Below are 16683 nucleotides of genomic sequence, written 5' to 3'. Positions count from 1 at the left end.
TGTGATTTTAATCTAGGCACTAATCTACTTTAATGGTAAGGGAATGGGAGGAGCTCCAAGCAGAATATTTACAAAGGGTCTTATTCATCAAACAGTCATAGTTCCTCTTCATTCCTTCTCTCAGCTAACAGCAGAGCTATTTGATGACACAACAGATAAATCTAGCTGATTCGAAAATGACCTGGCAACAACCATTTCTTGTCATCGCCAAATCTGCACTTCTGGGACACAATGTACCGTAAACCTTCTAGCAAAGCACCTTCTTCTTTCAATGGGAAGGCTGTTAATAAAGTAAAATCTTTGAAGCTGGATCATCCGACAAAAGGAACACACAGTGAAAAAGGAGTAGCAGCAGCATTACATTTATGTAGCCTAAACGGTTTTCAAAGCAGGATCAAGGACATTACTAATTTTATCTTTCCAATGAATTTATAAGGTGGTTATAGCCTTAAGTAAGTCCCTTATCTTCTGTGAATCTCAGAATCTTAACCTTTATTCTTTCATTTTTATTTATTTATTTATTTATTTTTTGAGACAGTCTCACTGTCACCCTCAAGCGATTCTCCCGCCTCAGCCCCCCAAGTAGCTGGGACGACAGGTGCCTGCCACCACACTCAGTTAATTTTTGTATATTTAGTAGAGCTGGGGTTTCACCATGTTGGCCAGGGTGATCTTGAACTCCTGGCCTCAAGTGATCCATGCACCTCGCCTCCCAAATTGTGGAGATTACAGGCGTGAGCCACCACACCCAACCAGAATCCTAGCCTTTATTTTATTTTATTTTATTTTATTTTATTTTATTTATTTTTGAGATGGAGTCCTACTCTGTCACCCAGGCTGGAGTGCAGTGGTGCGATTTCAGCTCACTGCAACCTCCACCTGCCAGGTTCAAGTGATTCTCCTGCCTCAGCTTCCCAAGTAGCTGGGATTACAGGCATGTGCCACAACGCCTGGCTAATTTTTGTATTTTTAGTAGAGATGGGGTTTCGCCACGTTGGCCAAGCTGGTCTCGAACTCCTGACCTTAGGTGATCCACCCGCCTTGGCCTCCCAAAGTGCTGGGATTACAGGCATGAGCCACTGTGCGCCACCAGAATCCTAACCTTTAAAATGAGAGGCCGGGCGCGGTGGCTCAAGCCTGTAATCCCAGCACTTTGGGAGGCCGAGACGGGCGGATCACGAGGTCATGAGATCGAGACCATCCTGGCTAACACGGTGAAACCCCGTCTCTACTAAAAATACAAAAACTAGCCGGGTGAAGTGGCGGGCGCCTGTAGTCCCCGCTACTCGGGAGGCTGAGGCAGGAGAACGGCGTAAACCCGGGAGGCGGAGCTTGCAGTGAGCTGAGATCTGGCCACTGCACTCCAGCCCTGGTGACAGAGTGAGACTCTGCCTCAAAAAAAAAAATTTAAAAAAAATAAAAATAAAAAAATAATAATAATAAAATAAAATGAGAATAATATTTCACAGGGATGTTATTAGGCTGGGACAAAATAACATAGGTCAAGTACTTGGTGCAGCGTACTTCAGTGGTAGCCAGGGTTTTATTATTATTATTATTATTATTATTATTATTATTATTATTATTATTATCAGTCCTACAAATAGTGAAAACATTGCTCAGAGAAAGTAACCAGCCCAAGGGCATTCAATGTATACATTTTACTGAGTCCTGGCATAGGGCTATGGATATTAAAATGTATACGATCTGGCAGGGTGTGTTGGCTCACGCCTGTAATCCTAGTATTTTGGGAGGCCAAGGCGGGCAGATCACTTGAGCTCAGAAGTTTGAGACCAGCCTGGGCAACACAAAAAATTAGTCTGGCGTGGTGGGGGGCACCTATAGTCCCAGCTACTCGGGAGGCCGAGGCAGAAGAATCGCTTGAACCCGGGAGGCAGAGGTTGCAGGGAGCTGAGATTGTACCACTGCACTCCAGCCTGGGCAACAGAGCGAGATTCTATCTCAACAACAACAACAAAAAAAAAAGTGTAAGATCTAATCTTAACTTTCGATCTAGGAACTCTGTCACCCTTAGTAAGAAAGAGAACAAGTTCTGGAACAAAATGTTCTTTTCACTCTATTCTGAATCAAATCTAGAAAGGAAAAGATAAATTATTTCTTAGATGAAAAACATTACTTCTATGCGGTAGATTTTGTTCACTGTGGTTAAGAGTACTCTACCTAACACAGATAATAAGGAGAATGCGGTTAATGAAGTTGTGGCAGGGATAAAAGAACACTTCAACGTAATGTTCGGCACCCAGCTACTCTACAAATTTGAGAGACCACAGTATGCCGAAATTCTTGCAGATCATCCCGATGCACCCATGTCCCAAGTGTATGGAGCGCCACATCTCCTCAGATTATTTATACGAATTGGAGCAATGTTGGCCTACGCACCTCTGGATGAGAAGAGCCTTGCTTTATTACTCAATTATCTTCACGATTTCCTAAAGTACCTGGCAAAGAATTCTGCAACTTTGTTTAGTGCCAGCGATTATGAAGTGGCTCCTCCTGAGTACCATCGGAAAGCTGTGTGAGAGGCACTCTCACTCACTTATGTTTCGATCTCCATAAACACGTTTTTGTTCTTAGTCTATCTCTTGTACAAACAATGTGCTTTGAAGATGTTAGTGTGTAATAATTGATGTTTGTTTTCTGTTTGATTTTTAAACAGAGAAAATAAAAGGGGTAACATCTCCTTTTTTCTTTTCTTTTCTTTTTTTTTTATTTCAAATTTGCTGCCAGTGTTTTCAATGATGGACAACAGAGGGATAGGTTGTCAAGTGTTTTATTGCCTAGTTGACAAAGCTGCTTTTGAATGCTGGTGGTTCTATTCCTTTGACACTACGCACTTTTATAATACGTGTTAATGCTATATGACAAAATGCTCTGATTCCTAGTGCCAAAATTGCAATTCAGTGTATAGAACTGAACACACTCATCCATTTGTGCTCCTTTTTTTTTTTTTTTTTAATGGTGCTTAAAGAGCCCATCCTTTGCAAGTCATCCATGTTGTTACTTAGGCATTTTATCTTTGCTCAAATTGTTGAAGAATGGTGACTTGTTTCATGTTTTTTGTATTTGTGTCTAATGCACGTTTTAACATGATAGACGCAATGCATTGTGTAGCTACTTTTCTGGAAAAGTCAATCTTTTAGGAATTGTTTTTCAGATCTTCAATAAATTTCTTCTTTAAATTTCAAAAAAAAAAAGAGTACTCTACCTCAATGTCTTTCCCCCAGCCTCCCCAGCAACCTTGCCCCCGACCAATAAGGAAATCCTTAATAGCGGGATTTCATCCTTTGAATAGAGAATGCCTTGTTCTTGTGTAACACTGTACAGTTGACTAAGAACACTTTCAGCTACACTAACCTAATCTTCACCCACCCCCCTCTGAGGTTTGAATTAGAGAAGAGGAAATTGAGGCCCAGCTACCATTGTCATAATCCAGAGTAGAACTAGATCGGTAGCCCCATACTGATTAATAGTTAATGTTAAATTAATAGTTTAACGTTGCCCAACAAACTACTGTGTGCTTATATTAAAATATTTTTGTGGCCAGTCGCAGTGGCTCACGCCTGTAATCCCAGCAGTTTGGGAGGCCGAGGAGGGCGGATGATGAGGTCATGAGATTGAGATCATCCTGGTCAACATGGTGAAACCCTGTCTCTACTAAAAATACAAAAATTAGCTGGGTGTGGTGGCATGTGCCTGTAGTCCCACCTACTCAGGAGGCTGAGGCAGAAGAATCACTTGAACCCAGGAGGCGGAGGTTGCAGTGAGCCAAGATCATGCCACTGCACTCCAGCCTGGCAACAGAGCGAGACACCATCTGAAAACACACACACACACACACACACACACACACACACACATTTTTTGCACTCTCACCTAGATTTCTTTTCTATTTTCTCTGAGTCTGTATGGCACACTCTAATTCTCCTAGGGGTTTAATACTGAACCTTACATTTGAGGAATTCCCTCAGGCAATATGTTTATTCAATAACCAATTCAACATAATATAATATCAGTATTCCAAGTATGGCTATGACTTTTACATAGAGTAGATCCATAAAGAGAGATGGAGAATGATATTTTGCATTTGTTTAGCACTCTTTCAAAGTGCTTTCATATCTATTATTCAGAGATGGAGAATGGAATTTGAATTTAAGAGTAGAAAGGATGTTAGAGATTCTCTAATTCAGCATTTCTTAACCTTCTTTGGATCACTTGCCTATTTGAGAATCTGATAAAAGCTATGGACCTCATACCCAGAAAGATGACCAGATGAATGTATTAAAAAAAAAAAAAAAAAAAAAAAAAAAAAAAACTACATTGTTTCAAGGAGATTCTTGAACTACTCCCACTTTAAGAATTGCTCTAATTTGGCCGGGCGCGGTGGCTCAAGCCTGTAATCCCAGCACTTTGGGAGGCCGAGACGGGCAGATCACGAGGTCAGGAGATCGAGACCATCCTGGCTAAGAGTGAAACCCCGTCTCTACTAAAAAATACAAAAAAACGAGCCGGGCGAGGTGGCGGGCGCCTGTAGTCCCAGCTACTCGGGAGGCTGAGGCAGGAGAATGGCGTAAACCCGGGAGGCGGAGCTTGCAGTGAGCTGAGATCCCGCCACTGCACTCCAGCCCGGGTGACAAAGCGAGACTCCGTCTCAAAAATAAATAAATAAATAAATAAATAAATAAATAAGAATTGCTCTAATTTGAAAACTTTCACTTTACAAATGAGGAAGCTACTATTTACCATGATAGCATCCCCATAAAGTGTCAGAGCAAGAATTATGATCCACATTTTCCAGATCTGGAACTAAGGTTCAGAGAGGTTTCAAGATGCCCAAAGTCTTGTAGCTAGTTAAGAGGAGTAGCAAAACCCAGGACTCTGGATAGTCTAGTTCTTATTCTTCCAGATCACATCACCCTCCCAACGCACCATGCTAGAATTCTTTCACTATAAGAATAACTCCTATAGGCGACAGTTTGTTTTGCCTTCTGTAGCACACATAATTCTTAATCTCCAGTAAAAAAGTTCCAAATACAAAAATGGTTCTATTCACAACAGTAATTCATTTCTTACAGAGTTCCAGTAGGTTTCAGTTATTGCTGACACATTAAATACTGAAATCCAGAAATTATCATTGTAAACAACTCCATAACTTCTAAATTGGTAGTTAAGTATCAAGCTGGCCAATCTCTCTATCCTTCACTCTCTCTCTCTCTCTTTTTTTTTTTTTGGTAGAGACAGATTCTCACTATGTTCCCCAAGTTGGTCTCAAACTCCTGGGATCAAGCAATTCTACTGCCTCAGCCTCCCAAAGTGCTAGGATTACAGGCTTGCACCGCTGTGCCTGGCCAATTTCTCCTTTTAGCAGCAAATGAGCATACGTGAATCCAAGCAAAGAAGGCAAAAATACTAATGCTTCTCTTGAAAGGGTGTGGAAAAGTAGTTTTAGCACATTAGGCTTATACCTAACACATAGAGGTGCTGAGTAAATATTTGCTAAATGAATACACAAATTTACCAATTAATATCAGTGAGTTTTTCATGTATTTTATTTCCTCTTTCAAAAGTTAAACTAAGCGGCCTGGACAACATAGCAAGACCCTGTCTGTATTTTTAAAAAATTAGCCAGGCATGGTGGCACCTGCTTGCAGTCTTAGTTACTTAGGAGGCTGAGATGGGAGGATCACCCAAACCCAGGAGTTCCAGGTTGCAATGAGCTATGATCACACCACTGCACTCCTACCTGGGCAGCAGAGTGAGACCCTGTGTCAAAAAAAAAAAAAAAAAAAAAAAACTACACACAAAAGCAAACAAACAAGAAGTTAAACTAAGAATACTGTACTTTTCACTTAAGGTCTAAGTCAGACCAGCAACAGTGTCATATTCAATACTAAAATATATATAATGACAAATAAGTTTGTTAATATGTTCACTCACATTTTATCAAAACAGTCTAGGTCATTAAGATAGTAGTTCTGATGAATTTTATCACAATTTATACATTCTTCCCATAGCAATAAATACATGTAAAATATTTATGGGAAGAAAATATCTTAGATATATATAAAATATTTAGATATGCCAAGATTACTATAACGTTTATGATGAATGTTAGATTTTTCCAAGAAAATGACTATTATTAACATTTAATTTAGCTTCACTTAATAACAGGCTATCTTGCTATACTAAAGATTTCCATACCTCACAAAGTCTTTATTTGTAAGCCAAAAGCTTCCAGAATATACTCCAAGGTGCTGAGCATTTTGGTATTTAGAAAGAATCAAAGATGCTGTGTTTTAGCTTTGATTATTCAGGCTGGCTTTAGTAGATTTCAAGTCTGAATTTTAATGTTTCATTATAACAGTTTTTCTGTGATAATCTAGATAGATTAAGAATATTCTACAAAACAAATGCTTAATAAGGCAATAAACCTCTTGAAGGAATAAATTAGCAGGCAGGTTATGCTTTTAGGATATCTACACTACAGAAAAGGCATTGTACCCACTCTACCTAGTGATTAGGTTTATATTGCAATGTGACTCATAAGACTCACTGTACTGAATAAAATTTAGGCAATTAATGATCTTATTTCTTAGGAAGAACTGCTTGCTATTGGATATTAACACAGATCTTGCTCAATTAAAATTGCTCACAGTCAGCAAAAATAATTCTGCACTGTAATGAAATAATGAAATAATTATATGCAAGGGAGGACTTGTGATCTTTTTAATTATTCTATTCTTCATTTTTAAAAGGGCTATTTGAAAACGTACTCTTATAATTGATTGCTATAAATCAGTCAAACTCATTCTAAGGATCATAAATATTCTAACTTTTAAAAGACAAAGAAATGCTAAATATTCAATGGGATACTTCAATATTCAGAAAATTTAATCTGGGGGGAAAGGATAGACTGCTCTTTGGAAAATAAAAAAGTAAATTTGTTGTCCCGTGAAAAATGAAATATCTTGAATGTCAGTAACAGAGATGGAATTAACAAGAGATCTTTTTATTGTTTTTTAAGGTCATTAGGCTGTGAATTCTATAATTATGGAAATTGTCAGTCCAGTTCTGTAAGAATGTTTGCTCCCATCCATAAGGTAGTGGAATGTTCAATCAGTCTCTCTCGTGGGAAAGTTAGGTCATAACTGTAAGTGTACCAGCAAAATTGAATTAAGCAAAGAGATTTCATTAGTATTTATAGCCAGAAGGCATCTGTAAAAGTACAGGGCAAAGAAGTTATGTGGAAGTCAAAGGAGAAAAAAAAATGGGTTTCTAGTGACAAAGGCGAATCTGAAAGAGATATAAGTGTATAATGAATAAGAGCTATTGAACACTACTGCAAAGAGGGAGTTGCAAAGATGTCAAATATTGATTTTCTTGTGTATGCCTTTGGACTACATATGTAATTGTTTAGATTTGCTGTCTTCATGGTACAACAATATTTGTTGTCGAAGGTTAAAAAGCATGATGTGAAATAAACTAAAACCTGAGAAACATGTTGGAGAATCATAATTCTCCACTCAGAATCTCATTAAGAGGTTTCTGTATTTTCTTGCAAAAGAATATTTTTAATGAAGAAAAATGTCATATACACATATTTTTCAAATAGAACACAAGATTCAAATACTAGTTAATTATGTTACTGAAAATTATTTGATTAACTTTCAGCATCATTTTAAATTAAACTAGTTTCTCTACTTTCTTACTTTATTGAATATTCTTAAACCATATATCTAATTTTGAAAGTACAGTTAAACTATACTTTATTTTTCTGATATGATTACAAGGAATTCTATTAACACTAAACTGATAACAAAAATCTGATGTCACCCCTTTACAAGAAATACTTCCTGTGATATTTTCCTCTTCACCACTAAAAATCCAGAAGAAAAACTGTGCTTTAAGGTCTATGTAAGCATATATATTCAATACCAAACTGCAAACTCAAGTAATCAAATTAATAATCAATCTAGGACAGCAACTAAACAAAATACTTTTTTCTAATGTTTTTAGGGGTTAGTTTCCCTTTAAATATTCAAGTCTTAACAGAATGTTAACTATCATAACGTTCTTTTTAAATAACAGACTCATTTGTTTCATTTATCTGATTTTTTTACTATTTATTAGAAACTTGAATCATACCTATTAATATTACTGTATTCTCTTTCCTACCTCAGAACATTGAAAAATAACAGCCAAACTGTTAAATTCTCCAGGTGGAATTTACTACACTTAAAGCCATAATGACCACAAACTAAAAAAAGAACGTTTAAAAAAAAGTATGAGCTGTTTTAAGTATCAGCAGGGGACAGGGGTACAAATAAGAAACAGTGTAATATATGGCAGAAGCAAATCGTTCTACCAGTACAGAAAACACTAGACAGGAAAACTGCAGAGAAGACAATGTCTCCAGCACAAATAAGTTTCAGATTTTATTTTCAATGTCTCACTTTCAATGTTATTAAATATTTAATAGCAATGTAAAACAGAGTGACAACATTTTGAGTGTATGTGCAAACCAAGGTATTTCTTTCCCCGGGATTTTGGAAGCATGTGGGACATGAAGGAGATAGTCCAGTAGTAACAGCAGCTTCTCTCCGAGGTAAATACTCGTCAGGAACAAAACATAATTCAACTGCACTCTTCTTTTCTGAAAAGGTTGCATGTGGAATATCAATCATAAAGTCCTTTCTATTTCTTAAGAGCTATTAGTGCCTGGCCCCTTGGCTTCATTAAGACCCTTTTTCTCAATATGTTATTTTATTTTAGACTGCATCCCACTTCTCAGCTACACAGTGCACACTGCAATTTCTAGGCTCCCGAGAAGACGTCCACTATGCCCCTCAATGACTGACATACAAGGACAAGGTAGCAATGGAGAGAAAGGCGGATTTGTTGGCACTAAGTCGGAAACATTTTTTAAACCCTAGAGGTTAAAAGAGAGTTTGGCCAAGCCTCTGAGACAGAGTGCTGTATCATTTAACTGACACTAACATCACCACACTCCCCACTAAGCAGGGATCAGTCTCCCGGCCTGTTAATTGCACCTGATGTTCTGGTGGAGCTAAAGAAGGTAGAAGTTTTGAGAGTCCCTGCTGCCAGACCTCAATGTTGCCTAAGCAAGCATTAAGAGACTATGGTAATAATAGGTGTGCTTACACCAAATAAAAGGTTTCATTAATCAAGCCATATTGAGATAAACCTGTCACTGGACAGAGGCGACCAGAAATCAAATGCTGTGAAAGTTCTGACAGATTGTTAAATAGAAACCCTTTAAAATAGAATTTAATTTACTGTGATATTATAGATATTTATGCATCAATAGGCAAGTGCAGATTGAGTTCAGAGGTCGGCTCTGGTATTTGAAAAATAAAAGCACAGGATGAAACAAAAGGTGACAGTTACCTTTGTCTGAAATTAGGGTTCATTAGACTAAATGGGAAGGTTTTAACTGATTCATGTAGGGAACTGAAGCACAGCATGTGATGTGGTGTGCAATATTGGATAACAGGCAAATCCAATTAAGGGATCTTTATCCTGTTAAAGACTTGTCTACAAACTTAAAAAAAATCCAAGGGCCAGCCACAGAAGAGCCCAGTCAAGTCATCGTCAGTGGTAGTTATCTCTCAGACCCTAATAGGTGAACATGTTTCCTTTGTGGCATTGCAGCGAGGAGTGTTAGATTTTGAAGGCAGACAGACCTGGGTTCAAAGTCCAGTTTTGCTACTTATTAGCTGTATGACTTTTGACAAATTACCTTCTTTTAGCTTCAATATCCTAATCAGTGAAACAAAAGTACTGCCAGTACTACCTCATAGGGCTGCTGTGAGGACTGAGATCGAGTTTGCAAAGTACTTAGCGTGGTGCTCAACAAACAATAGTTACTAGTTCTTCCTTTTTCTTCTCCTTTCCTTCTCTCCCTCTTTTCTTTTTCCAGTTCCCTCTTTTTGCCTTTTGTCTCCTCTTCCTTGTTTCTTTTTTCCCTCTGCCTGTCACACAGGAGCAACCACTGGCACAGCAGCACCTCCAGGCATTTTGCAGCCTCTTTGAATTGAAGGGCCCGCTGACCTTTGATTTGTGGGCAGAGTTCAAAATGAAGTTATAAAAGGCCTCTTCATTCAGATTGCCTCATTCATGGAAGACTGTTGGAAGTTCCTTGGCTGTATAATGTCTGAAACTTGCTTGTTCAAACTGATAGAATTAAGTTCTAGACTCTGCCAAATTGATCCATGGGTATAATCTTTCCTTGAAGCCAAACCAGCACATTGCCACAAATTTCTTATTGACTAGTAGCTAGAAATAAGTGATGAAGCGTTAAGAAGAATTGTTTAATACATTTTTTTAAGAATTCCACACCCCAAATGTTTTATTCTTACAGTTGGCCTTATGTATTTCAGCCTCTTGACTTGTTTCCAACGCTTCTATACTTCCTGGGTTTTGTTTTGTATTTTAATGTTTCTGTTTCTTAGTCTTTCTGTCCCATTCTACTTATCCTGGCTGACAGAGAAAGTCATTAAAAAAAAAAAAAAAAAAGTTTGAGCCAGGCACAGTGGCTCACACCTTTCTCATCCCAGCACTTTGGGAGGCCAAGGTGGGAGAACTGCTTGAGCCCAGTACTTCAAGACCAACTTGGGCAACATAAGGAGACCCCATCTCTATAAATAAAAAAGAAAAAATAGTTTGAATAATATCTCAATGAATAGTGAGGTCACAGAATGGAGTCTCTATAAAGAAACATAGACAGTACCTTACCAATACGTGAAAGGGAATAGGCAGGCAACATACAGTCCTGTTACTACCACTCCCAGGTCTCTAGAAAACAGCCAAGACAGATGCAAGATGCCACACACAGGTGTGTGTCTTTGAGAAAGTAATTTGTCCTCCCCGAGCTCTCTCTCTGGGTTAGATGTACCTCCTCTATACTCCACCTGAACCCTATAAATACCTGTATCATCACTGAAATTATCGGCCCTACCACTAACCTATAAACATTTTAGCACATATGTTATTATCTTATTTATTTTTGTATCCCCTGGCCAGTGGTGGTGCTCTTTACAAGTGTCTATTGAACAGATCAAAATGTTCATATCTAGGCCTATGTTAAATGATCCCTTGAACCCCCTCCACATTTATTAACTGAAAGTGGCATAACTGACCTGTGTGTAAAGATAAAATGACTCAGACCACTTGAAATGATTTAATACTAAAATAGTAGCTCTCAGAAAACTTATCCTTAAACAAAAGTTTGCACAAACCATAACTCTCTTTTAAATTTGCTGGTGTCATTTTGGATTTCATCTTTACTTCTATCTGTTTGAATAGAGGCATGCTTTAAAGAGAATTGGAAAAAGAATAGAAGTATATTTCAATTCTCAGCAACTACCAGCTCCTCCAAAACATAAATCACTTAACTTTCCTGTTCTTCAGTTTTCTTTTTAATCAAATGAAAATACTGAATACAGACCAAATAAATATAGTGTGATTGCTTATAAGGGTCAAATCTCACAATTAAAATCTCCATTTATTATTATTTCTTTTAAATTAAGAATGCTAGAGGCTGGGCACAGTGGCTCATGTCTGTAATCCCAGCACTTTGGGAGGCCGAGGCGGGTGGATCATGAGGTCAGGAGTTCAAGACCAGCCTGGTCAACATGGTGAAATCCCATTTCTACCAAAAATACCAAAATTAGCCAGGTGTGGTGGTGGGCGCCTGTAATCACAGCTACTTGGGAGGCTGAGGCAGGAGAATCACTTGAACTCAGGAGGAAGAGGCTGCAGTGAGCTGAGATCACACCATTGCACTCCAGCCTGGGTGACAGAGCAAGACTCCATCTCAAAAAAAAAAAAAAAAAAAAAAAAGCTAGAGAGCCAAGCACAGTGGTGTGCATCTGTAATCTCAGCTATCGGGAGGCTGAGGTGGGAAGATTGCTTGAGCCCAGGAGTTCAAGACCAGAGTGGGCAACATAGCAAAACTCCATCTCATAAAATCAATTAATTAATTAAGGATATCTAGCTTTTATCTTCTCAACTATATTAGTTATCTATTGCTGCATAACAAATTATCCCCAAAATGTAACAGCTTAAAACAACAAGCATTTATTATCTTATACAGTTTCTGGGGTCAAGCATCTGAGAGTGGCTAAGGTGATGGTTCTGGCTCAGGGTCTCGCATGAGGTTACATTCAAGCAATCTCAGGTGCTACAGTCACTTGAAAGTTTGACCAGGGTCGGCAGATCTATTTCCAAGATGATTCACTCACATGGCTATTGACAGAAGGCTACAAATTCTCATTGGCCATTGGTAGAAGGCCTCAGTTCCTTGCTATGTGGAGAGCTGTCTCAGTACCCACATAACCTGGCAGCCTGCTATCCCCAGAGTAAAGGATCTGAGAAAGTACAAGGCTGAAGCCACAATGTATTCCACGAGCTAGCCTCAGAAGTGACATACCACTATTTTGCCATATTCTATTAGTCACACAGAAAAACCCCACTATAATGTGGGAAAAGACTCTACAAGCCGTAAGTACTAGCAGGCAAGGAATCATTGGGGAACATTTTGAGGACTGGCTGCCACACCAATGAAAATAAATATCCACACTAACGGAGCAGAGAAGTAATAATGTTTTTGGCCTTTCATGGGGTGGAAGGCCAGAGATCAAATGATTTCCCAAGAAGAGAGATTAAACTCTGTACTAAGTCACCTCAAATAATACGTTAATTAGCCGGACACAGTGGCTCACGCCTGTAATCCCAGCACTTTGGGAGGCTGAGGCGGGCGGATCACGAGGTCAGGAGATCGAGACCATCCTGGTTAACACAGTGAAACCCCCGTCTCTACTAAAAATAGAAAAAATTAGCCGGGCATGGTGGCAGGTGCCTATAGTCCCAGCTACTCGGGAGGCTGAGGCCAGAGAACAGCGTGAACCCGGGAGGCAGAGCTTGCAGTGAGCCGAGATTGTGCCACTGCACTCCAGCCTGGGCGACAGAGCAAGACTCCATCTCAAAAAAAAAAAAGTTAATTAGATAAGTAGATAAACTTAAGGTTCTGACTCCTTATTCAATTTTTTTTTTCAAGTTTAAACGCCTCTGTCCTGTGGTTTTTATATCCAGAACTCTTCAATGTATTACTTATCCCCTGAATTCCCCAAAAACAAATTCACCTTCCCAAACTTTACCTATAACTGCAGCACTTGGGGTTAGAGGAAAAACATTTTCTCCCTGAGCAATAACTAACATCAATAACCAAGACATAAAATAAACTCACACCTATGGATATACCAACAATGCAGACCATATATTTAGTAGGTAGCAGTTAATTTTATCATACCAGTTCTTTTCAACATCTTAGCTGGTTGCACAAGGATCATATGAAACTAGATTCTTTAATTTCAAGGTGAAGAGTATAAAAGTCTGAATCTCTGAGGTTCTAACACATCAATCTCCATCAAAAGATAATTACTCCTATACCCTACCTTCTGTATCCTGCTTGGTGAAAAAGGAAACGGGCAACTGAGACCTGGGTTCTAGCCCCAGCTGTCATTAATTTGCTGTGTGATATCTCGCAAGTAACTTGACATCTCTGATCCTCAACTTTAAAGACCCAAGGTTAGATCAAAATAACTCTTCCAGGGCTAACATAAATTTGACAATTCTGATTAATCTGTGCTTTCAGGTGAATCCAGATTTCTTATCCTTATCTACTTATAGTTGTGACTCTACATCAATTTTCTTTCTTTCTTTTTTTTTTTTAACCACACTGCATCAGAAAACAATAGAACATTGGCCATTTCTGAATTTATATTAGGCTTTCCTCCCTAACCTTTCTCTATCTCACCACATAGTGCTGGAAAAATACTCCGCACTATTCATTGTGGGAAGCTCAACAGAAAAGAAAATACTTAGCTGGTAATGTGATCAATAAAACCAAATTGGAAATAAATTTATGTACATGAATATAAAACCAATGTTTAAAAAATGGTTTCAACCAAAAAATGATTGCTCATAGACATAGACAGGAAGATGTCTTTTCCCAAAGGATTCACTCGTCACAGAGTTTGGCAGCATGATGAAAGGCAGAGGAGTGTGACTCCATGGCAGTAGAAGAAATGATAGTCTCATCAGCTGGCAACCAGTTTCCCTCAGAGGAGGTACAGACACAGCTAAGTCAAGCCAAAAGTTATGAATGTCCCCGAATTCCCATGGGAAAACAGTGAAGTGCAAAGAAAGAAGTTTCATCTATTGGGTCTAGATGAGCTTGAAGAAGACAGGGTAGTCCCTTAACAATTTTCTTACAAAGAGAGAAAGCAAGAGAAATACAGAAATGAGGGGAAGAAATAAAGGTAAGGAAGAGAAAGGTTAGAGAAAGAAAGTGGCAGAGAAGCGTAAGAATGAAAGAGAAGGGGAAAAATTATCCAGCACTAGAGACTCATCAAGAGAGCCCTGATTGTCTTCATCAATAAGGTATCCTGACCACCTACCACAGTGCCTGTACAGAACAGGAGTTCAGCATATGTTGAATGAATGAAAGAATGCAGATAAAGAAACAAATATCAGTTTGGAAAAGGAAAACCAGTATATTCATTTTCTTGCAGCGATGCACTAACTCTAACTAAAAATTTCATGACCTAAAAAACGTATATGAGGAAGGCTAGAAAAGGTAGCTAGATCAGTACAAATCTATAACCCTTTGAAAAAAAAAAAAAAGAATAAAAACACATGTGCTGCTGTTAAATATTTTGTCACTTTCTTATTTCCTTTTGTATATTAATAATCTGTCTCAATTAAGCACCTCATAAATATTTTAGGATCGCATTTTAAGAAAGAAATAACATCTTTATTTTTATGCCAGTTCAAAAGAATTTGATGGTTCTAAAAAAAAAAAAAAAAAAAAGCACTCACTTTATTTGGCATAGAAACCACACAGTCATCTATGTCATTTCTTAGAGCTCTGTCAATATTTCAGTATTAAAATAAAGTTGTCAAGAAAAAGCAACTGAGTAAAGAAACATTTCAATGTTTTCTAGGACTTTTATCCTTCCAAGAATAAGTTGGCTGCATATTTGTTTATTTTGGTTAAATACTGACACAAGCCCAAACTATTACAGTTTGAAACTGCAGCTCATTCACCTTTTACAGATTGTTTTAGATCTTGCTCTAACACAACTATCCCTGTAGGACCAGTCACATTGCCATAGTAATTGTTCAGTGACCACGGTTGTTGCAACTTTGACACAGGAATGACCACAGTTCTAGGTCAGCTTTCATTTCACCCAGATATGAAGACACATTAACAAAAGTAGGACTACACACACATAGACAGAATCACAAATACAATATCTATTATAGAGAGGAAATAGAATAGTATCCAATTTGACATCACATGAAGACTCAGATGGAAAACACTATCTATTATTTTTTTCCTTCATCATTCTTCCCTTTTAAGAACATGAAGAGATTACTTCCACACAGCATTTTAATCAGATATGCTTTGTTTAAATTAATTATATTATTCAGTGGAAATAAACCACATAGCCTGTTAATAATAGATGTAATGTTTTTTTCTAAATTCATATCTGGAAGTAAATAAATATTTTAGAAACCAGACTGAGATTTCTTTCTTTCTTTCTTTTTTTTGAGAGGTAGTCTCACTGTGTCACACAGGCTGGAGTGCCACAGTGCAATCTCGGCTCATTGCAACCTCCGACTCACGGGTTCAAGCCATTCTCCTGCGTCAACCTCCCAAGTAGCTGGGATTACAGGCACACGCCACCACACCCGGCTAATTTTTTTTGTATTTTTAGTAGAGACTGGGTTTCACCACGTTGGCTAGGATGGTCTCAATCCCCTGACCTCATGATCCGCCTGCCTCGGCCTCCCAAAGTGCTGAGATTACAGGCGTAAGCCACCGTGCCTGGCTGATATTTTTTTCTTAACAAAATTAATTTGTGTTGAGGGGAGAGGGGGCTTTCTGGCAAAAACCAGAAAGCCTGCTAGACAAATTCTAAAAGAGCTGTAGTACTAATAAAATGAGTTTCAAATTATTTTCATGTCACTTTAAAATTTGATTTTTTTGGGGGGGTGCCGGTCACGGCGGCTCACACCTGTAATCCCAGCACATTGGGAGGCTGAGGCGGGCAGATCACGAGGTCAGGAGTTCAAGACCAGCCTGGTCAACATGGTGAAACCCCATCTCTATTAAAAATACAAAAATTAGCCAGGCGTGGTGGCACACCGCTGTAATCCTAGCTACTCAGTAGGCTGAGGCAGGAGAATTGCTTGAACCCAGGAGGTGGAGGTTGCAATGAACTGAGATCACAGGTGCCACTGCACTCCAGCCTGGGCGATAGAGCAAGACTCTGTCTCAGAAAAAACAAACAAACAAACAAACAAAAAACATCAATGTCTGATATAAAAAATGTACTGGATGAGATTAATGGAAGGTTAGACATTGCAAAAACAAAACAAAAAACAAAATGGTGACCTTGAAAACATATCACTAGAAACTATCCAAACATAAACACAAAGAGAAAAATATGCAAAAATAAAAAATAAATAAAACAAGAGTTAATGAAAGACAGGAAAGAGAAGCAAGGGATAGAGGGAGGGAGGAAAGGAAGGAATATCAGTATCCTGCAAAACAACTTCAAGTGGTCTAGTATACCT

The 16683-nt window shown here is 38.4% G+C and overlaps 1 non-coding gene across 1 annotated transcript; it reads right to left on the bottom strand.

Annotated features, from left to right (window-relative positions):
- Positions 1–15979: 15979 nt before the first annotated feature.
- Positions 15980–16041, bottom strand: LOC115892521. The gene has a single exon (XR_004052394.1). It is a non-coding gene; the product is annotated as a U7 small nuclear RNA (small nuclear RNA).
- Positions 16042–16683: the final 642 nt, after the last annotated feature.

Source organism: Rhinopithecus roxellana, chromosome 12 (genome assembly GCF_007565055.1).
Source record: "Rhinopithecus roxellana isolate Shanxi Qingling chromosome 12, ASM756505v1, whole genome shotgun sequence".
Taxonomy (NCBI): domain Eukaryota; kingdom Metazoa; phylum Chordata; class Mammalia; order Primates; family Cercopithecidae; genus Rhinopithecus; species Rhinopithecus roxellana.
Note: the sequence above shows the minus strand (reverse complement) of the source record. Positions and strands in the feature narration are given on the sequence as shown.